The sequence below is a fragment of the Euleptes europaea genome, chromosome 2, assembly GCF_029931775.1.
Source record: "Euleptes europaea isolate rEulEur1 chromosome 2, rEulEur1.hap1, whole genome shotgun sequence".
In the NCBI taxonomy this organism is placed as follows: domain Eukaryota; kingdom Metazoa; phylum Chordata; class Lepidosauria; order Squamata; family Sphaerodactylidae; genus Euleptes; species Euleptes europaea.
Window position 1 is genome coordinate 80,267,545 of NC_079313.1, and position 24,531 is coordinate 80,292,075.

Consider the following 24,531-nt stretch of genomic DNA (forward strand, 5'->3'; position numbering starts at 1 on the left):
CATACTTTCTACTGCCACCAAAGATGACAGGGAATAAGAGTTGTTTTTTATATGCCGACTTTCTCTGCCACTTCAAGAAGAATCAAACCGGCTTACAATCACAGTCCCCTCCCCTCCCCTCCCCACAACAGTCACCCTGTGAGGTAAATGGGGCTGAGAGAACTGTGACTAGCCCAAGGTCACCCAGCTGCTTCATGTGGAGGAATGGGGAAACCAACCCAGTTCACCAGATTAGCCTTTGCCGCTCATGTGGAGGAGTGGGGAATCAAACCCGGTTCTCCAGATCAGAGTCCACCGCTCCAAACCACCGCTTTTAATCATTATACCACACTGGCAGAGATGTGTTTAACATTTCACAAGTCAAAATAGGAGCACCCCTTTATTATAACATGGAGTACTGCCCAACCCCCTCCTATGGCACATGGCTCTTCTATGCTATGTACTGTTTTCATTTACTCTGCCTGCCCTGCTGTTTGAAAAGCCAAGAGGGTGTTTGTTCTTTGCTTTAAACATATATCACTGTACAAGTTATCAACAGCTATAGCGTGTGACATGGTCAGTGGTGCACTGTGTGGCACCTTAATGTTCATGTGCACACATGTATATGGATGTGTGCTGAAGACAAGATGCATACATTCCTTATTCAGAGATGTAACTTCTCCGTAGACTTTGGAGAGGGAACCAAACCTGAATAATGACCACGCAAGCAACTCACACCATAGATTTTTACAAGGTATACCCCACTGAAAAAAGAACCAGTGATTTACCAAGGGACAGGAAAACCAGTTAGTAGGGTCAGTTGAAGAGTATGACCTCCTCATCAGATACAAGCTCCAGCTGTCCTTGTTACCAATGGCACAGTCCCTATTTTCTGGTAGAAAGAAGCTTTCAGCAGACATGTTGGTCCCAAAGTAAACTAAACTAAAATTTTAAAAACACCGAAATCCTTACAATTCCTTTCATTAGGAACAACCAAAAGAATGAGATCTTTTCTGTAAAGCATTAAGAAACGCTATAGCAATTATTCATGATAATAGTCCCTAAGTTAAAGTAAATGCATGTATGTGAAGTCAGGCCCTCTCAGGATCTTATTACACCACACATGTGGGGTCTGTCAGCTGGTCTCTCTTTAATGGCCCTGTAAGATAGGCAAACAGAGGAGTCATACAACATCCTTGAATTAAAAGGCTGATAAGAGTAAGGAGGCTGTTCTCCCCATTGTTCACTCTGATTGATAAGAAAATTGCTTGCCGATCCTTGTCTGGGCATAGAGTTGAAAGGTCTCTAGCTCACCCCAGCTCTCAATTCTGGAAATCCAAAACTGGAACATTCAAGCAGAAGAAGAAGAGTTGGTCTTTATACCATGCTTTTCTCTACCTTTAAGGAGTCTCAAAGCAGCTAACAATTGCCTTCCCTTCCCACAACAGAAACTTTGTGAGGTAGTTGCCAACCTCCAGGTACTAGCTGGAGATCTCCTGTTATTACAACTGATCTCCAGCCGATAGAGAAAAGGGCCGCTTTTGGCAATTGGACTCTATGGCATTGAAGTCCCTCCCTTCCCCAAACCCTGCTCTCCTCAGGCTTAGCCCCCAAAACCCCGCCAGTAGCAAAGAGGGACCTGGCTACCCTATAGGTGGGGCTGAGGGAGTTCTGAGAGAACTGTAACTAGCCCAAGGTCACCCAGCTGGCTCCATGTGTAGGCGAGAGGAAACCAACCTGGTTCACCAGATTAGTGTCAGCTGCTCATGTGGAGGAGTGGGGAATCCACCACTCTTAACCACTACACCATGCTGGCTCTCTGTTCAGCCTTTGTTTGAAGACCACAAGCAAGGGACAATTTAACCCCCACCCCCAGTAATTGGTCCAATTGTTACATTGTTCTCTGTTCAATTTTTCAGTCTTTTCAACAAATAGAAAGCACAAGCTGCGAAACACTACTGCAAACTCCAAAGTGAAGGTATCTGCAATCATAAATATAATTCCTGCCAAATGTTCCCATTGTTCTCCAAACTCTGTTCCTCACACGTTATGTAAGAGATAATGGACCTCTTGGCATTTTTTTTAACCAAAGTCACTGGAAGAAGTGTTGTTTGATTCTTTCCCCCTGCTTCTCCTCCATACTGTTTTGCCAATCCAACATAAAATTCCCAAACAAAATTTAAAAATCCATCAAAACCAGTGGGTTTACAAGCGTATGACTCTGGGTAGGACTGCACTGTAAATGACTTCTTCAAGTGGTTGTTTCCCCGCTGGGGAAATCAACTCAGATACCGGTGTTTTTCTCCTACAAGTTAAACAGCAACTGGAGGAGGTCAGTTTAGATGTGGGAGATGGTGCCCTTCCTAAATGCCCACTCCCCAAGCATCATTGCTCAAATCATATTGATAGGTTCCCACCCTCTCAGATGTTGCTCCTACCTCTACTCAAACAGCCACAACAAAAGCCCTTGACAGGGTCTCCATACAAATAACCACAAGCATCAGGAGCTGAAAATACTATATTATCATGTCTCCAAGAACATGCAGAGGCCAGCATGGTTTATTGTCAACATATACTGGTCTCCTTCTTCCTGTGATCTCCATTTCCCCCCTGCTTCCTTTGAAAAAAGAAAAGAAAATCCCTCACCACATAAGCATTCAAAGAATGACCATTAGTTTCCAATATGGCTTGTATAGCTATTTGAGAAATCAGGTCAATGCTCACAGCTTCCGCATGGCTGACGGCTCCCCAGTTAAACCCATCTATGGGCCCTACATTCTCCCCTTCTGCCAGGATTATTGCTACGGGGAGCTCAAGTGATGCTGTAAAACCAGGGCTCTTGTAGGATGCTGTGCTTATTATTGTACTAGAACAGTGGTTTCCAAATGTGGGATCCAGTTCCAAGCTGAAGGCAAAGCACAGGGCCTAATATGGCAAAAGTAGCCACACTTGTGAGTATCCTTAGAGGAACTGATGAACTATCCTAATGTAATGCCATATTGAGCAAAGAAAGATGATTTTATCATGTAATTAATTTACAATTGAATTGTGATTGAATATGGGGCTGAAGAAAAGACTGTGAAACGGCCGTCCCACATCTTATTCTTTTGGACTATACCATTTCATTGGATATTCTACAAGAACTGTATTTTTCAATCACCCAGAAGAACACTTATTATGTGCCTTGCATAGAGTCTGCATCATACATGTTTTGTATGTATGTATATATTTAGTAGGATAGTATATTTAGCATGTTTGTTGCTGTGCACAATTCTTTGTGTTTGTAAACTATAGCCACCGATAATATTTGTATTCATTTGTACCCTTTTCCTGTGCTGATTTCCAAACCTATATGGTATAGGCACAGTGGTGCCTTTTTGTTTGACTTACTACCTAGCAGTTGGCAGCATGAAGGCTCCACAAAGAATACAGTGCAAGAATTACACAAGCACTGAATTATTTACAAGCATTCAACAATGTTTACTGAGCATTATATTCATGCCCTATTGAAACCAAAAGAACAACCAAAGTATTACATTCATAACAACGTATCAAGTGGTAACAAAACTAACAAAGAAGTATCAGGCAACTCAAGTCCATGGGCAAAAGCCTCAAAAACTTGCAGCAGCGCCCGTTGGCGGACCCATGAGGACTGCAGCGAAACTGAAGAACACAAAGGGTCCAGAAGACCTTGGAGAATATCTAAAAGTGTAGAAAAGGAAGAGGACGTGAGGCCAGTCACATCATGCTTCACGGTGGCTTCGTCAGCTCATTTCAAAATGATTTTAAGCATTCCATGACTTCATTCTGCAAGCACACCTAGGCCAAGCCAAGCTAAGAGAAGAGACAGACTGCAACTAGGGTTGCCAACCTCCAGGTACTAGCTGGAGATGTCCTGCTGTTACAACTGATCTCCAGCCGACAGAGATCAGTTCATCTGGAGAAAATGGCCGCTTTGGCAATTGGACTCTATGGCATTGAAGTCCTTCCCCTCCCCAAACCCTGCCCTCCTCAGGCTCTGCCCCAAAAACCTCCCGCCGGGGGCGAAGAGGGACCAGGCAACCCTAAATGCAACAGACAGCTTTTTCAGGGAGGGGGAGGTCTACGAACCTGTCTGTGCTAAAAAGGAATCTATGCATGTACACTGACAAGAACAGAAAAGAATAGCATCTCTGTCAGACTACTGACCCAACTGAGGGTCATGACCTATGTGTCGAAAATCACAGTGTTAGAACATGGCCCCAACTGCAAAGTGACAGCCATGGAGGTCCACTGAAGGACCCACATATAAGGCCCATTATGAAACCAGATCTGCTTTTTACCTATTTTACACCTACATTAAAAAAACAAAAAACAGAAAATATTTTTATAAGTTATTATCCATTCTTCTCTACATCCTTATCTGAGAGAAAATTCTATTGACTCAACAAGAGCAAGTATGTGAAGAATTGCAAGCACCTAGCCCACTGTTAACATTGCTCATAAATTGGCACTGTATGGTGCTCACTCTCTGTCAGTGTTTCCCAAGCAAAATAGGAAGTTCTTATCTAACATGTTAAAAAACAATATTATTCTTCTGTCTCAGGACACATACAATATAGTTTGGAAAGCAACTCATCCACCAGTTAAAATATTTGTCCTTGTGTTTTTTACGAAGAAACTGGGGAATATTTGTAATGCCTTAAAAAGCATATTTTAAATGGGCAGGCAAGTACGTTAATGATCTAGGAACCTTCAGTAGTGGCAACATTCCTTCTGAACACATGTACACACACATCTATTGAAGTACACATATAAATCAAATCAAGCCTGAACTGACCCTAGAAGCTAAAATGACTAAGCTGAGGCTGTCGTATTTTGGTCACGTCATGAGACAAGAGTCACTGGAAAAGACAGTCATGCTAGGAAAAGTTGAGGGCAGCAGGAAAAGAGGAAGACCCAACAAGAGATGGATTGACTCAATAAAGGAAGCCACAGCCTTCAGTTTGCAAGATCTGAGCAAGGCTGTCAAAGATAGGACATTTTGGAGGACTTTCATTCATAGGGTCGCCATGAGTCAGAAGCGACTTGACGGCACAACACACACACACACATATGTGATCATCACATATGAAGACAGGCTACAGGGGAGTTGAGGAAGGATACACAGGCAGGTGGGCGCCCGTGGGTGGGTGAGCATGGGGGGCCCTGGACACTGTCTGCACAGAGCCCCCAAAACCTAGAACTGAAGATTATAACATTTTCATTTCCTTTGAAAACTGCTTTCAGTCACATTTTGTGAGCTCTCCTTTCTAACTGGCTGCATCACAAATGGTGGTTAGAACTATTTGCAAAAGGCTATGTTCAAGGGACACCGCTGAGGGCATTTATTTAGGACCAGATGACATGGATCTGAGTCTCATGATTAGGACTCTGGATGTGAAATTTGGTGCTAAACAGAAGTTGGGGAGGGGATCCATATTGGAGGTATGGGGCTTGGGAAGGAGGTTAGTTCTGTCCATGCTATCAGAAATGTAATACCCCGACTATTTTAAGACATGGTTCAAATGCAGTCACAATATGATTCCAGAGGGCTAGCCGGGTTAGTCTGATGCAGTAGAAATAAACCAATCTTGTGACACCTTACAACTATCAAAATACTATTCCAGCATATGCTTTTAGAGACTAGAGTCCACTTCTCCAGATGCAGTGAGGGGATCCTTATTACTGCATTTTCTGAAGCAGAGTTGAGAAAAACAAACAAACATACTGTGGGGTCAAGTGGCCTTGAACTGCAGGAAGTCCCAAGTGAAATGTAATCATGTAAAGTTCACATCTAGCTGGGGGAAACTACAGACACCATTCACTAGTTATGCAAATGGCTAACACCTGTAATGGGTGGAAAGTCACAGTTTTTGAGATAAAATTCAGTGATAACAAAATAAAAAAAATCTAAGTCCTATCTCAACCCAGTGAGACGGTAGTAATGTCTCAGTTCAGCCATGCCACACTGGAGCCTCCTTTTGAAGTTCTTTTGTTGAAAGATGATGGTAACTTTGCAGTCAGAAAGAGAATGATATATTCTCCCACTGGTTTCTGAACACTGCAGTTTTTCTCTCACTATAACTCCAACCAAGGTTAAGCCAAGCATGCCTGAGCAAAGTGGATGGTGATGGACAGAGCTAAATCTGGTCCAACTAGTGACTAGCGCAGCATGTGAACATGGAGGAAGGCACTGTAACAAAGGAAGGTCTTCAGAGAGCTTTGAGCAGAATCCATACCCTGCCAATGTTAGCTTTCCTCAATGCCTATGGTAATTATTTTATTTTTTCACGTTGGTCCCCTCTCTCTAGAACGCTTCCTTCTTGCTGGGTGGATAAGGAGATACTCAGAATCAGATGCCAGACAATGGGGGTTCTAGCTAGGGTGACTTTTATCTCCCTCCTCGCCCAGAAATTCCCCAATGGAATCATCAGCACTTTATGCCAGAACTGGGGATGAAACCAGCAACAAACTATGAATGTCTCCTGATACTGGCTGTTTCAACCCCCAAAGCCCCCTTTCTTTGTGTGGACTGAGCCAGCAATTCTTTATTTTTGTGGCCTGTTTTTGTTTCCTTGCATAGAATTTTCCCTGTCAGATTTGTCAATATTATTTGTGGCACCAAGAAATTAGCTTTATATACGTATACTGAACATATAAGTGAGGTATGTGGCACACACACACAGTGTATTAAAACAATACAGCTTGTGTACACAATCCAAATGATTCTACAAAATCAACACTGAAAAGCGGATCTCTGAAACGACTGAGAAAAATCTGGACCAGTGTAAAGAGGAATGAAACAGGAAACATTTGCTCAGGCACCGACTCCCAGATTGTAGGGCAAGTTCTGTCTTTCTTTAGGATTTCTAGCCACGGGCCACACTTTCAGGCTCCATTCCCACCACTAAACTCGATTAGCCATGGGAATCAAGACCCATCCTCACCCCACCCCCCACCCCAGCGTCCCTTGAGAAGAAAGGATTCTTTTTACCTGCCAGGCGCAAGAAGAAGGCTAGAAGACAAATCCTTCTCAGTCCCATTTTCCTGATTGTGCCCAGTGTCAACAAAACCTGGACATCACCAATCCAAAACGGAATGATTATCGTTCACTGTGTGTATCCTCTAGGTTTGCTGCTCCAGTGTCCTCCATTGCTTTGCAAGGGCTAGAATAGCTGGAAGGAAACTCACACCAGACAGCCTCTGATTTGGGAGGAAATGCTCCCTGTCTGCCTGTGTGTAGTTCAGGGAATACAGCAAGACATGGAGTCGGGGCTTTCTTTAAAGAGATGGTGACTCGCCCTATAGAAGTGGCCAGAGTCTCAGGAGGAGAAGCAGCTCCATTCTAGCCAGTCTCAGGTGGTGGGTTTCTGTCTAGGGAAAGTCCAGTCGCTCAGGAGTTCAGATCCCCAAAGGCCCTTCCACCCATTCCATCTCTTCATTCACCGCCATGTGCAGCTGCATAAGGGACAGAGCGCGCTTGTTTCATCCATGCTCATTTCAAAGACTGAGTGGGGAACATCAGCATGGGCATAAAAGAAAACCCTCAGGAAGTACAGGAAGTGATGGGAATGGACTGGGCACAGCATGAGCTTTTAGTGGCAAGGATTTTCTTGGCTGGGGTTCAGCCAGAGTGAGGCTGTTGGGGGAGGAATGCTTGGAGGCCCCCACAGGCAATGACATGGAATCCTGTTTCCCATGCAGACTTCCTGCTCTCCACCCATTGTTCCTTGGCTATCTCTGGCTCTTGCAGGAGGAGGCAGTCGCGTAATGGGAGGTGTCAGATCGAGCCACCACCGAGACATGAATGGCATGAAAGGACTCCAGAGGCATTGTGGGGGGGAGGGCTCCCTGTATTCAGTTTCCCAAAGGGAAGGCAGAGGGAGAACTGGATCACAGCCTGGGATGGGACAGGTTGTAGTGTAGCATTTCTGCATCACTAAGATCTTGTCAAAAACAAGGATTTTCAAGCTGATAGACAGACACTGTAAGTGGAGTCCTGATTAACCAGCCAGGCAGTGGACAGGCAGCCTTTGGAAATCGGTGCACTTCTTTGATTACAGAAGTGCTATGGAACCTTTTACATAGCAGGGGAAACCTGTTCCATGAAGGATCTATTGAGAACAAATTCCCTGAGATACCCCATCATATCTGATGGACTCTGGCCTTCATATAGACTGGCCAACTCCGCACAGCCACCTCTTCAGATACAGCTACTGTAATGTGTTACACAGTGCCTTATGTTTGTCCCAGTAGGGCAAATAAGAGCCCCATGGCACAGAGTGGAAAGCTGCAGTACTGCAGTCCAAGCTCTGCTCATTACCTGAGTTCGATCCCGACGGAAATCAGTTTCAGGTAGCCAGCTCAACATTGATTCAGCCTTCCATTCTTCCAAGGTCGGTAAAATGAGTACCCAGCTTGCTGGGGGAAAGTGTAGATGACTGGGGAAAGCAAAGGCAAACCACCCCAGAAACATAGTCTGCCAAGTAAACATCTGGATGTGACGTCACCCCATGGGTCAGGAATGACCCGGTGCTTGCACAGGAGACTACCTTTACCTTTAGAAGGGCAAATAGTAACTCCCTGGGGCTGCTTTACTATAGGAAAACAACACACGGGGGGAAATGTACCTGCCCTGCTCCCGCTGTGGTCTGAAGTGCCTGGTTGTCTTATAGAGTCCAATAAAGACAACTAGGAGGAGGTTAAAAGCAAAACAGTTCTTTATTTAGCTAAACACAGACCTGGGGTGAACTAACCCACAAATAAGATGCAGAGTTACTCACCAGAGAAACAAAGGAAAGTCAGTATCATTTATGCATTCGCATGGGGCAGGCCCATGGCTGCTGACAAGCAGATTGATACACAAAAGCACCAATGCACATTAGGTGTCTACTCCATTCTAATTAGCATAGCCTATAGATATTGCCCGAAGGCGTCACTTAGTGAGTGACTGATCTTGTGAGCTCGGTAACCAGAAACCACATTCCTGAAGATGAACGTAATTCAGAGCTCTCTACTGGTGAGGGGCCGTACCAGGCACAGAGAGCATAATTTGTTGGTTCATGGCTCCCGGATGCCAACTTCCCCAAAGCTTCCATGTGTGTGCATATGAGTACATAGCATTTTATTCCAGCCCTTATATCTGGGCATTACAGGTCCTGATCTGAACTGTGCCCCCATGAAACTGATAACCAATTGTTAAAAACAAAAAACAAAACAAAAAAAACAATAGAAAGCTCTGAACGTGAAACTTCCACTATCTTATTCAGTTTGGTGTGACCCTACAAGTTTGAATTGTGACCCAAAAAGTCCTTGCTTCAACACACACACACACACACACACACTATATTGGATATATACCATTTAGACTGAGGATAGTGTCCCCAAGCTATAGTTGCTGAGGAATGCTGAAGCCCAGCAATAAGTAACAACCCAGTAACCATTAACAAGCTTCTTGCTTAGAATTCTTAAACAGGAATAACAAGGATTGATAAAGATAGTGGCTTGGATTCAACCACACAGTTTTCTTAAGAGGGGGTGGCAAACTTTGCAGATTCTTCCCTCCCATAGCAGCCCACCTAGCCCCCTTATGGTGGGGGGAGTCAGCAGACCCTGAGCACATAGTAGGGGGGTCTGCAGTAGGAGAGGGGAAAGTAGGGGGAAAAACACTGTCCTTTCTTAAGAAAACATAATGGCATTTAAGTTCACTTAATGTGGTTGGATCCAGGCTAGCTCCCTGAGCACATGCAGAGTGTTTTCCCTCTCAAATGAACAACAGCAGTCTCCTCTTCCTCCACAAAATTAGAATTAAAAAGCAGGGTTTACATGGCATGACTCCCACACAGATTTAAACCCCAACAAGTCTGTCTTCAGAGATTAAGCACAAATCCTCCAGGAAATACCTATCCATCCTCTCTAAAATTTACTCACTTCCCTCCACCTTCCGACTTCATCAAACCAGTTTGTTTCCCCTAACTCTGCCCCTCTTGTTGTTACTGATAAAAGAAACTGGAAGTACTTTTCAGAACGAACAGCGTTTCTTTGCTTCATTCTGTCTCCCTGCACATTGAGAATTCAAAAGCACATTGCTGCTGAGAAGAGGCTTAAGCAAGGGTTTCAAGCATAAGCGGTGAGCCTATAATCCCTTTCTTTTAAAGCTAGGGCTTTAAAATCAGAGTGCGCGGAGCTTCACAAAGTGTCTTTTGCTGGCCGCCAGCACCTCACACAGTTGCTTGTTGGCTTGGTAACAAAAACAACCCTTCATCACTTGTGGGTTGGGCAGGCTCACTCATGTATAATTGATTCAGCACACACACACACCATGCTCACGCATCTTTACTGAACCACTGTTCAGTCATCTGCCCAGAGTGCTTTGATGGCATGCTGAAGCAATGTATCCTTTTCTGAATTCTGCATGGTTCGGCTCATTCCTTATTCACAACAAGCTAAACTGCTGCATGTCTGAAGACGGACCTTTTCAGGAAAGTACAGATAGGGCTTCTACTGACCTAGTGAAATCTTGCATGGGGAATCTACATAGCTGTTTGTATGGGCTGGGTTGTAAACAGGCCATCTCCTTGCCTTTGCCCTCTTAGCACATAAAGTTGCTTGGGGAGACCCCTGTTTTCGTTAAACAAACAAAGGGCCAAACTCTGGTCAAGAGGGCGGGAGAGGCCAGCCGGAGAACAATAGCAGTTGCCTCTTTAGATAAACATGTTTGGAAGGAAATTGGCTGCCAATCCATCTTTCTTTAGCCAATTTCTACTTACCATCCGTTCCCATGCTTGTGCAAAATGTTCATGTACCAGCAATACAGGCAAGACATCACTTATTTCAAAAGTTACCTTGGAGATGCCTCAGTCTCAGGGTCACATGAGGCTCACACTCCAAAGCACTACACACAAACATCGTATGTCTACTACAGCTTACAAAACTCATGTCACATATGACAAAACTAGATTGTGTATGAATCCCACCTGTATGTGTGATGGTCTTATAGGTCCAATTCATATATTAAAATTCCATGCGGTGGACATGCGACCACCCCAAACACTTTGCTCAGACTGCATTTGAAGTTCTGTTCTAGGAACACACAATTCTTAGGCGCTGTGGGCTAATTCAGATAAGGACTGTGGCATGCCTGGAGAAGGGTTTTCAGCCTCCTTTACCTGTACCATTTCCCCAACATGGAATAGCCCAGTGTGAGTGTGTGTGTGTGTGTGTGTGTGTGTGTGTGTGTGTGTGTGTGTGTGTGAAGTGCTGTCAAGTCACGTCCGACCCTATGAACCAATGACCTCCAAAATGTCCTATCATTAACATCCTTGCTCAGGTCTTGCAAATAGAGGGCCGTGGCTTCCTTTATAGAGTCAATCCATCTCATGATGGGTCTCCCTCTTTTCCTGCTGCATTCAACTTTTCCTAGCATTATTGTCTTTTCCAGTGACTCTTGTCTTTTCATAATGTGACCAAAATATGATAGCCTCAGTTTGGACATTTTAGCTTCTAGGAACAGTTCAGGCTTGATTTGATCTACAACCCACTTATTTGTCTTTTTGATGGTCCAGTATCCATAAAACCTTTCTCTAACACCACATTTCAAAGGAATCTACTTTCCTTCTGTCAGTGTTCCTCACTGTCCCACTTTCCTACCCTTACTTAGTAACTTTGTAATGTGGGAATCAGCCCATGCAACAATTAAGCATTTAGGAATGTGAAGTACATGGTTATTCTTCAACTGGACACACTTCTTAGAAGTGAAAGCCTGCAGCGTAATCTCACCTAAGAAGCCTAACCATATCTCAGAACTGTTCCCACGCAACTTTTAGGACTGCTTGAAAGAAAGGCAGAACAGCTACATGGTTGGCCACACATTATCCCACTGAAAATCTAAAGCAAGCATGGACAGGAAAAGGAAATCCATTCATTGTTTCCGACTATTGACACGAAACTCAGGAAGTCAGATGCCCTTGCGCAGGACCTGAGGTGGATGAATGCATTATGCCCAGTCTGCACCTTGCCAAGGATAGTGCCCTGGGGTGGGGTGGGCATATAATCTATAATCTATAATCCCCCTCGTGCAGTGCATAGTAATGTACACTTTAAAGATATGTCCTTGTAGAAATATTACTTCAAACATATGCAAGGAGAAAGTTTAAGAAACTGAGAGCAAATGAGCATATGCCTATTTCAGAGCTAGGTAACATGTGAAAATATTTAGACAGAGGTGTTCAAAATGGAGGGAGAGTGTCCCTGAACCCAGTATAAAGAGAAACAGTGGTAATTATTTAAAAAACCATCTAGCCTTGAAGGAATAATCAAGGTACTGCCCAACAACACATTGAAAACAAAGCAAAATATCTACAACAATTAAGGAGAAAAATCCAGCCAGGAAATTCAAAGAAACTAGATTACAAAGCATCTCCCCACCCTCTTTCTGAGTAGATAATGTATAACACAGTAATTACACTAGCAGAGGTGATGATAAATATGGGCTACCTACTAGGTAAAGAGTCAATTCAGGTCAAATTTGATGGTAACACATGTTGCGTGTTTATTACTTGATGACTGAAACACCATGTGCAAAAGACCCATCACATATTGCCCCACAACCACAATGTTTTCCAAGGGAAGCAGTTTCACAAATTCCAGTGATATGTTGTGGAGTGGTGATGCACTGGATGATGAACATACCTGCGTGAGAGAGCAAGATTCGAATCCACCAACACCTTAAAGGCCAACAAGATTTCCAGAGTATAAGCTTTCAAGAATCAAAGCTCCATTCATCAGCCTTTATAAATCTCCTTTGATCCCAGGGCAATCGTCTCAGAAGCCAACATAGCACATTACTTTTTGTAGAATCTAGGATGGTGTTTGATCAGTGTAAGATATCTTTGTTTTTTAATCTCTGCATCCGTACACCATTAGATATTGTGCAATCATTGCACTATAGCAATAAGGTTGCCAATCTCCAGGCAGGACCTGGCGATCTTCCAGATCTTCCAGAATTTCCACTGATCTCCAGACTACAGGGCTCAGTTCCCCTTGGATGCTTTGGAGAATGAATTGTATGGCATTATACCCTGCTAAGGTTCAGAGCCAGCATGGAGTAGTGTTTAAGGTGTCAGACTAGGACCTGGGAAATCCAGGTTCAAATCTCCACTTGCACCATGGACGTTTGCTGGGTGACCTTGGGCTAGTCACTCACTCTCTGCCCTGATCCTGGCTTGTATTTGGACAGGAGACCTCCAAGGAATACTGGGGTTGTGATGCGGAGACAATGGCAGAAACCATTTCCCAACATCTCTTGCCTGGAAAACCCTAAACGGTTGCCATAAGTCAGCTATGATTTGACAGCAAAAAGGGTCCTTCCTCTCCCCAAACCCTGCCCTCCCAAGGCTCCACCCCCAAATCTCCAGGAATTTCTCAACTTAGACTTGGCAGCCCATGCAACAACCCATGCAACAACCCCTTATATGGACAAGACAATCCCAGTTGCAAAGGACTTCTGTCGCACAGTGATAGAGCAATAGCCAACTATGTGCGGATGCAGAATTTGAGTTTCCTGAAAGACTTGGGCTATTTATGCTTATTAATTTTACCTCGGCTTTGATGCTGTCTTGACACACGCTTTTTTCATCCGAATTCACAACACTCTAGGCATAGGGGCTAACTGCTTCTGTGAAATCCCGAGTCTAATCTTAGAGTACAGTGCCCATGCATATCTCCCCAGCCAAAATGTGAACTAGTGGAGGAGTGGTCAGTGCGATATCCTTGATGTTGTGCAGCTCTTGCTTTCCCCCCTTTCATCCCTCTTACACCTCTTTGTGATTGCCTGAGGTTCTCTTATTGGCAAAATGTCAACAGCCCCATTGTTGGATTCTTTAATTTTATGTGGGCTGGGTCAACCAACACCCCCCTTTTTTCTGGGTGCTATTGTATTGATCTCTATATAGAGCAGATTGATAGAAAGTTCTACCTCCCCCTTACACGATTTGGTGATGTGGCGGTAAATTGCCCATACCCCCTAAGGGTACAGGTTTTTGACTGGTTGCGTTGTGTAGTTGTGTCATTAGCCACTCCCCACAATCCCCTTAGTGGGAATCTTTAATTTGATCTTGCCCAAGTGGCCATTTTAACTAGGAGAGCATAGCAGAGAATGACAAGGTGAAAATGCAGGTGTGAGAAATCCATGTGATGGCGTCAATCGCACATGCCATCTTTACTGTAATATCATGCCTACTTCTCCCATGATCATAGTTCCAGAAATGCATCTTTACACTCTCCGTCTCGAATCGGGGATGTGAGAAAATGACTCTACATATGATATCACATTTATTTGCTTTATCCCTAGATAGCACACACATTTCAAATGAAGTCTGTGCTTTTCAACATGGATAGCTGAATTGAGATTGACGATCTTGATGCTTTTGCAAAACGGGGGAGGGGGGAGCCTAAGCAGTAGAGTAAACTGCTCTTACGAGGATGCACCAAGCACATTGCTCGGAAACAAATCCCTGCATACCTGGAAAAGCTCAACAAATGGGTTTAGATAAACACCCCACACCCAACAACCACACCACCCAAAAGCACAGATTGTTATACCGAAAGGGGGGGGGGAGATTCAATTTTTGACTTTTTGAATTAACAATAATTTGTTCTTGTAGGTTATCCGGGCTGTGTAACCATGGTCTTGGAATTTTCTTTCCTGACGTTTTACCCGCAGCTGTGGCAGGCATCTTCAGAGAAGTAACACTGAAGGACTGAGTTACTCCTCTGAAGATGCCTGCCACAGCTGCAGGCGAAACATCAGGAAAGAAAATACCAAGACCACGGTTACACAGCCCGGATAACCTACAAGAACCAATGAACTCTGTCTGTGAAAGCCTTCGACAATAACAATAATTTGATTATATTAATAAAATTTTAAAAGGGGAGGGGGTGAGGAGGACAAATGGAATCAAATGGTGGAAAAGGGACAACATCACAGCAACAAAAGATGGCTTCTGGGGGTTGGCAGGAGTGTGGAGTGGGAGTGGAAGGGGGGATTGAGAATTGGGGGCATGTGGGGGCATGGGTAGAGATACCGTGGTTTGCCATATGCATAGTGATGGCAACGATTTGAACTGAGTTGAGCTCGGACCAGACTTTAAATTCATGGCAAAAGAGCATTGGGAAAGTGCGGTGAAAGAACGGAGTGGGAGGGGGTAAACTCTGAGGGATGGGGAAATCATGCATAACTCCAATGAACAACCGAGTCAGTCTGGCAGAGAATACGAGTCAAAGCACCCACACATAAATGGTCTTGGCACGTGAGGGGCTACTGAGACAAAAGACCCTCATCTGAAGTGGTCTCACTGAAACACATAGTTCTAGTTGCCACAAGACTGCATTGATGTAAGATCCTTAGCCACAGAAGACACAAGCAGCTTTGGCTTTTGTCCTAGCATTTGTGGTTCTGCACAGCTCTGAATGAAGGACCAGTACTGGGGCAGTTTGGCCCACACGTTACAAAGTCCATGTGGTGGACATGTGGCTGCCACAAGAACTCTGCATCAGATGTGTGCCTAGAGTTCCTTGCTGGTAACTCAATTCCCAGGCACATGTGGGACCAATTTAGATTGGGACTAGGGTGCTCAAGTGGAAGGGGCTTCAGACTCTCCCCATCTTATTTCCCAAACCGAAGTGGCTGTTGGCAGCAGTACAGGTAAGGTTCCCTACAAGCAAAGAGCAGCTGCGGGAGACCCTTTCTGGGAACTCCCAGTACGAAGGCCACATGGGGGCCATGCACTTTGTAACATGTGAATCAGCACTTAGATTGCTCCTTTCTCCTTATTAAGCTGGCCCCAATGTGACTTTAAAAGCTGCATTGGCTAGAATGTGCAATGGGCTCTGCGCTGGTCGACTCTACCATTTATCTCACAGAAAAACATTTACACATTTATCAAACAGCACGTGAAAGATACAAAGGCCTTTTAAAGAGTCACATGTGAAAATGCTGGTAAAAGGTAACAGGCTTCCCACCCCACCCCACCCGCTCAGAGAGTCTCCCAAGAGCCACTCCTTGCTTTCCTTTTAGAGAAATTCTGTGTAAACACAGGGACAGCTGCTTGGCAAATATAGCTTTGTCGGCAGCCTGTAAAGGCAGGAACTGACCTCTCCTTGGCCTAATTCCCTTCGACCCATTGGCCAAATACGTACACTCACCTCCCTCTCCTACATGTCTGTAGATAAACCCCACTAGGAATAAATGCACACGAGTGGTTGTTCCAGCTTTTAGAAAGCTGCAGCTAAATAACTGTGGTGGAACTGAAATATCTTCCTTGGTTGTGAACTGTGTATTCCTTGGTTGTGAACAAAAGCTGAGAAGTGAGTAGGAACTATTGATGAGGTAGGGAAAAGAGGTGGTGGTAGGGTTGCCAACCTCCAGGTACTTGGAAATGAATGCAAACAGCATGAAAGCTCAAGCTGGAAAATACTCACTATAATATATTTACTATAATGTATACTCATATAATTCACTTCATAAAAATATTAACACAAATATACACATACAGTCACAAATCAACAATTCTTATACTCAGTCCTAAGTCCTAAATAACGTCCATTTACTGTTAGTAGAAAGCAGATGAAAGGGAAAGGATGTCCTCTTCCTATACTTGCTGTGTAAGCAGTCAAGACTGGCTGTGGTGTAAAGAAATCCCCGAAGAGCGGGGGAGCACCCGACGCGGTGAACAGGAGGAGCGCCTGGCAGGAAGCTCACAGTGATGAAGAGTTCAGACAGATAGCCTGCTGTGCAGATGTGGACGCTAGGAGCAAGCCCAGTGAAGAGGCAGGGAACACGCCTTCCAGAATGGTATCCCGAGTTTCCGCTAGTAATATAGCTTCATCAGCCTGTACATGTAAATCATAATATCATAATACATAAAAACATATATCATAAAACAAAACAATATCATAATACATAAAAACATAAATGCAAATTGTTCTTGCATAAGTAACATCCTTAATAACAATAATGAGCACTATATGCTAGTACAATACATACCTAAATGTCAGTTTAAATGTCAGTTATGTATTGAACTCTTCATCGCTGTGAGCGGTGCCCTGTGTACATGCTGTCTCATCACTGTGAGCTTCCCGCTGGGCCCTCCTCCTGTTCACCGCGCTGGGTGCTCACCTGCTCTTCAGGGATTTCTTTACACCACAACCAGTCTCGACTGCTTACACAGCAAGTATAGGAAGAGGACGTCCTTTCCCTTCCATCTGCTTTCTACCAACAGTATATAAACGTTATTTAGGACTTAGGACTGAGTATAAGAATTGTTGATTTGTGACTGCATGTGTATATTTGTGTTAATATTTTCATGAAGTGAATTATGTGAGTATACATTATAGTAAATATATTAAAGTGAGTATTTTCCAGCTTGAGCTTTTGTGCTGTTTGCCTTCATTTCCAATCTACTACGATTTTCAGCATAGGTGTTATTGTGGTTTTGGTTCTACCTCCAGGTACTAGCTGACAATCTCCTGCTATGACAACTGATGACCAGCTGATAGAAATCAGTTCACCTGGAGAAAATGGCCGCTTTGGCAATTGGACCCCTCCCCAAACCCTGCCCTCCTCAGGTTCCACCCCCAAAATCTCCCGCCAGTGGTGAAAAGGGGCCTGGCAACCCTGGGTGGTGGGCTTGCTGCTATAGGCAGATTTGCATCTCTCCACATTGTATAATTTGCAGCCCTTCACCACAAAGCCCGATTGTGGCCCCTGCTTCATTTTGCATGCACCAGAGCAATCTTGGCAGCACCTAGAATGCTTGCTCCATGTATGGAATGAGGCAGATTAAGCAGTTCGGTCATGGTGTAGCTATGGCTCCCTCCAATGGCAGGAAGTAGATGTGTGTGGACAAGAGAACATTTATTAGCTTTCTAGTTTTATGGATGTATCTGCACTAGAGACTAGGGGCAGATTACACCGGATGCCAGAGTCCCATGGCTGGAAAGGTTTAACTCTCTCTCCTCTGCCCTGTGCCATTTCCCCATCAGAAATGGTGCTCCCCAGGTGGCTTCAAGCCCCAGCTGTGGAAAACGGAGTACTACCTGTTATGTGCTTGTATTTTTTACCTATAAGGAATTAGGGCCTAATTATATGTTATATTTTCCTTGCAACCCTCCCCATGTCTGCCATGTGGGCTTTCAGTCATGAGTGCCTTGCAAGTCTCGTGCTCAGTACTCTATTCTCAGGTGTGCAGGGGCCCAATTCAGACGGGCCATGGCATACGGGAAGAAGCCTCCCTCTGTGACATTTTCCCATCCTGGCACAGCCCTGGGGAGCTGCCCTTTGCCCCAACTGGGAAAACTGACATGTGCTGATGGCTACATGTAGTTTTCCCCAGTGGGGCAAAGGGCAGCTCCCCAGGGCTGTTTCACGTTGGGAACATGGCATGAGGGTCAAGCTTAAACCACTTCTCCCCATGTGCTGTGGTCGCAATCGGAAATGGGTCTCTGCACACCTGGGAATTGAGTTCCCAGCATGGATCCACAGTCCTATGTATGTTTTAGTGTAGCAGTTTAATTACTAGGTTGTTTGCAGGAGAGGATGTCCAGTAGTAAATAATGTACCTAAAAATGACTAGTCTCTTAGGTTGCAAGGCCTTTCCAGATGCTAAAGAAGTCTCAGTTTTACTGATACTAATGCACACATCCCACCAGAACTGCCCTTTGCTTCTTGGGGAAAAATACATAGGTAATTTTTTTTTGTCACTTGGAGGGCATTTGAGATCAGGGGAACAGTGAAGGGGTAGAGGGCTAATGCTCTTCCAAAGTGCCACGGTCCTGACATTGTATTTTATTCCATTTTTGCTATATTTAAATTGCATTTATTATAATTTAGTTAGTCACACAAACGGTGACCATGAAATGGTCAGTGGTAGAGCATCTGCTTGGCAGGCAGAAGATCCCAGGTTCAATCCCCGGCACCTCCAGTTAAAGGGACTAGACAAGTAGGTGATGTGAAAGACCTGAGACCCCGGAGAGCCGCTGCTGGTCTGAGTAGACAATACTGACTTTGATGGACCAAGGGTCTGATTCAGTATAAGGCAGCTTCATGTGTTCAAATATGAAAAATAATAATCAATTTCTGCATGTCATACAACTACCAGTTACCAAAGATACAGGAGCTCTGCCTGTGATAAATAGACAAACACTGTGACAAACAAGCTCAGTACATAAGCAAATCATGTTCTAATCACCCACAAGCTGAACCTTTGAGTTTGCCTGTGCGCCATCCACCTCAAATGGCAGTCAAATAGCTTTGCAGCTACACAGTAGTGGTGGTGGTGGAGTTTCATTTCCTTGCCTTGCAGGAGCTTTTACATCGGCACAGCGGGTGAGATGATTCTTCCCAGGGTCATGGATGGTTTGGCCAGGCAGCTAAATGAACTATACTTCCCATAAAGCTATGCCAAAACACGCATATGTGAAATAACATTAACAACATGGACTTAAACACCAAACATTAAGATTTAAAAAAACCTGTTTATTTATAATTATTGGCTGACTGATTGATTGGCGCTGTTTGTGTATTTGGCATGTGGCAACAACATGTCTGTGAGGGAGGGCAAAAATAGGACTCCCATCCAGCTGTGTGAGAATATGCCTGTATGCGACATTGCCAGTTGCAATGCACCTTACTGTTTGAACACAGGCACACCTTGTTTTATTGAGCTTCGCTTTATTGCACTTCACAGATATTGCGTTTTCGAGCAAGTCTATCGGCGCCATTTTTTCAGCAGCATGTGCTCACTTTGTGTCCCTGTGTCACATTTTGGTAATTCTCGCAATATTTCAAACTTTTTCATTATTATTACAGTACATTCTTTTTAGACACAATGCTGTTGTACACTCAATAGACTTCAGCATAGTGTAAACATAACTTTTATATGCACTGGGAAACTAAAAAATTCGTGTGACTCGACTTCCTGTAGAGCGTTTGGTCCGAGCGCCATTGTTTCCTGGGGGCTCCCAGGAGACACCAAGAGTCGTTTAGATCCTAAATAGTGGATCGGGAAGCAGGAAATTCCCCTGCAGCCTTCAAGAGCGGTTTGGACTCCCATATTCTCTGAGAGAGCTTTTATTAAGCCTCTCTTAGACTTGGAAGTTGTCCCCGCCGGCACATAGGGGCCACCATTGCCACGGACGACTCTTTGGATTATAGGCTTTGACCTCCTCTATACATTAACATCAAATAATCTATGAAAAGAACAAGAAGCCTCACCTTTGGAAGTCAGAGTGAGTAAAAAGACACTTTTTGCCTTTATCTTGATTGAGAAGACCTGAATGACGATACAAACACCTACGAAAACCGGCGACTCCCTGCCCAGCGTAACGAGACTTTTAAAATAAACAAATGCCATTAAATGAACTGACTAAGACCTTATCAACTTGATCAGTGAGTAGACGCAATAAAAGGGACTTTTGAATGACTTTTCAACTACCAATTAAATGCTTTGAGGGGAGGGAGGGAGACGAAAACCTTCCCCCCCCACTTCCGGCTTTCTTTGATTCAATGTCCAGCCACGTCGCCTCTTAAGACCGGAAGATAATAAGAAGGGCTTTGTTACCATCAAAAAGACAGGGCAGATTGGAAGACTTGAAGTGAATCTCCCCGGTGTAACCATCAAATCGTTCCTACCACTTAACCACCGAGAGGAGACGATGCAGGGTCTATGATACTGCAGTTTCCTGTCTACTTTCTTTTCTTTATCTGTGCTGCTTTGAAGCGTAATTGAGGATATCTTGAAAATTACAAAGCCTGCTTCTATATAAGAATACAAGCAGATATGTCAAACAAGAGGATGGAAGAGATGTTACTCAAACAAATGGACATGTTTGCAGTGCAACAAGATTTAGTCTTTGAAAAACAACAAGCGCTCTCACATCAAGTATTTCAACTAGCTGAGGTGATGAATATCCTATTTAAATCAATTAATGGAAAACTGGACACAATTATTGAGGAGATCCACGATATGAAGACCCAAGATATGACAACAATTATGTCAATGGAAAAAAATGACAATGAATTAGAACAATTTATTTTTAAAGAGGTAGCTGCAAGTGACCAGCTGGCAATGAGAGAGAGCAACATGAGAGAACTCAATACCTCTACAATCTACTTGTCTGAGTTACTGCTGACAGGAGGAACATTATTATCCCAAGAAAACACTTCCTGGCAGCCAGCGATGGAGGGAGACATGACGAAGGATTTTACCAAGAAGCTGCTGGAAATTTTAACAAGAAGCCAATGGATACAATCACTGGGATCTTTTTTTACATTTTCAGAGGCCAGAATTGCAGCTACTATATTGAAAAACGGGGGGTGGGGATTGGGAAATAAAGAAGGACTGGCAGATCCCCTCCCAAAACAAGATAATGGCTAAAATGATGCTTATTTTTGGGGTGTAAGGGAGCCACGGTGGATTTACTTTGATGAATTTCTAATGGCAAAATTTGTTTATGTATTGATCTAATCCCTTTATTATAGAATAATAGAATGTTATATAGAGACAATGATGATAATATTATAACTAGGTAGGACTTGAAATTGCTTATAGAAGTAGTATAGATGGCTTAAAGCAAGTCTGTATGAGAGAAAATAAGGATTAGAAATTAATTTGAAATGCAAAAGTGTTAACCAGTAGAATTAGTGACTGAAGAAGATGCGGGGAAGTCACATATAGTAGATAGCATTGAATATTATAGATAACATATTCTCAGTAATAGCAATGAATTTTTTTTGTTACAAGCAGTTACAACTGAATATATTGTTGAGATATGTTTATTTTTGTTGAATTGTAGAAAATAATAAAAATAATTTAAAAAAAATTGTGTGACTCGCTTTATTGTGGTGGCCTGGAAACCGAACTCGCAATATCTTCGAAAGATGCTTGTATATAAAAAGTAACCCACTGAACTGTTGGTGAACAACTGAACTGCTTGACAAAAATTGGGTCCCTGTTTGTGACCGATGAACAGACCATGAGCCAAACTGGCAGGTGTCTGAGCATCACAAGCAACAAAGGTGGCAACTGTAATCTGGATAGACTACATTAATCATATGGGGACATTAGCAGGCAGAATGCAAAAGGGACGAACAAGGGTGGGGCAGCCAGAGGTTCTGGCCGAGGGAAGGGTGGCTTGTGTTTGGAAGGAAGCAGCCGGACAGGGCAGGGCTGGGAGAACTGTCAGCAATCTTTCCTTCTCTAGGAAAGGGTAGGATGGCCCACAGCTCCAGGAGTTCCCTATTAGCTACTACAGAGGAAGCAGGCCCTGGGCTGCCAGGTGGCCATAGGGATAAAAAGGGCACTGACCAAAGGCATTTGGCTTCCTGTCTTTTTTCTTTCTGTTGCTGGGAGGGATGAGAGAAACTGCATCCTCCCCAAAGCAGAGGCCATTCCTAACAATTTTGGTTCCTGGAAAAAAATGTGCCGTTATGTGCCCTGTTTTGGGGGATATTTCAAGTATTTATTTATTAAATTTCCAAGCTGCCCTATTAGAGTAAGGGTCAGTTGTAAGAGAGCCAGAGCGAATTGGGGGACCAGGAAGGCCATTTGACCTGGGCCTCAAGCTCAAAGTGGGCCTCAAATTTAGATACTTGTTAATTTGTTGGCATTTGATAAGTTTTGCAAGTTGTTTGTATCCACACCAAACATCATTGTTTTTTTATTTGATGGCATTAGGGGCCTCAAAAGCTTGAAGTCGCCCAACTTCTTGGGAACCCATGTGGTGCAGGGATCAGTGTGCTGGACTATGACAGGAGAAAGACCGATTCAAGGCCCTGTTGAGCTACAAAACTCACATGGTAACCTTGTTATCTAGCCTAACCTACCACACAGGATTATTGTGACCATAAAAGGAGGAATCGTGTGCGCTGCCCTGAGCTATTTGCAGGAAGGTAATAAAGAAAGCTGTTTTTAATACAATAACATTCAGACAAGAATGTTTAGGTAAAATATCTATGTTATTTCTAGGGTTGCCAGCTCTGGGCTGGGAAATACCTGTAGATTTTGAGGATGGAGCCTGAGGAGGGTGGGATTTGGAGAGGGGAGGGACTTCAATGCCATAGAGTGCAACTGGCAAAGTGGGCATTTTCTCCAGGCCAACTGATCTCTTATCGGTTGGGGATCAGTTGTCATAGCAGATCTCCAGCCAGTACCTGGTTGGCAACCTTACCTAGAGATCAGTTGTAATAGCGGAAGATCTCCAGCCACTACCTGGAGGTTGGCAACCTTAGTTACTTATGAAAGAAATGGGGGGGTGTTAATATTTTAAAAAGAATCCGCAAACCGAAATAATTTGGGGACAGATAGTTCTTTCCTTGAGGCTACATAATCTTCAGCAGCCAGGTCCACCCAACATTTAGCCCAGAGCAGATCAGGGACTAAACCCTTTTATTTAAAACACATAGGCATACGGCAACGTACAAAAGATAAAAATGCAAGCAAGCTTTGCTTTGGCCCATCTGGCTAGCTCTAACAGAAGAAAAGTCAGTAGTCTGCCAAAAGAAGGCAGGAAGTACCTCTCAGACAATTGGAGAAGCCACCCTGTCCCTAAACCAGGGAATTTCAGCTCCAAGGCAACAACACCATTCTGGTGTCAGATATTTCAGTGAATCTGCCCAGAGAGCACCCCACTCTCTAAGACCCAGAGGGCACAACAAGGACAAAAGAGGTGATAAGGCGAGTCTGCTTTTTGTAGCCAGCTGGAATCGTTTGTTTCATTTGTTCAGTTCCTCACAGCATAAGAAAAAGGGTGGGGAGTGTTTTATGTTTCCCCTTCTCCAGAGTACTTGGCTCTCCTGCTTTTCCTGCTCTTTGCCAGACAGCAGTTCCCCCTACAGCTGGTCTACTGTTGCATTAAAAAAGGGGGTGGGGGCAGGGAATGGTTCCTCAAGAAGGGGAAATCAAGGAGTCCAGGGTTGGACAGCCACAGTTGGACAGTGCTGCCTATGCTGATCGTTCTAGATCTCTGCATGCTCTTTAGACTTACTTGGAATCAATACAGATTGTCACAGTCCCTAGGCGACTGGTGGATCCTAGCCCACACATTACTCATAGTAGTTCCATTGTAAGCACTCAAGCTAAGCAGGGTCAGCCCTGGTTAGTACTTGGGTGGGAGACCACCAAGGAAGTTATGCAGGGGCAGGCACTGGCAAACAACCTCTGTTTGTCTCTTGCCTTGAAAACCCTACAGGAGGTCACCAAAAGTCAGCTGTAATTAGATGGCAGTTTCCACCATCAAGCACACCATCTGTAAGCACTTGACAAACATTTGTCTAGATTCTAAAAGTCAAGATGCGAGGTATTATGAAGGCAGCCTTGTTATGAATCCATTTTTTTATGTTGTATAAAAGAACAGGCTTGTCCCATTTTGTGCTTGCAGTGAAGCACCAAATTCCATTTGGAGGGAGATTCAAATAGGCACCCCACTATCTGGCTGGTCCAAAAAGCAAACTCACAGCCCAGGAGACACTCTAGA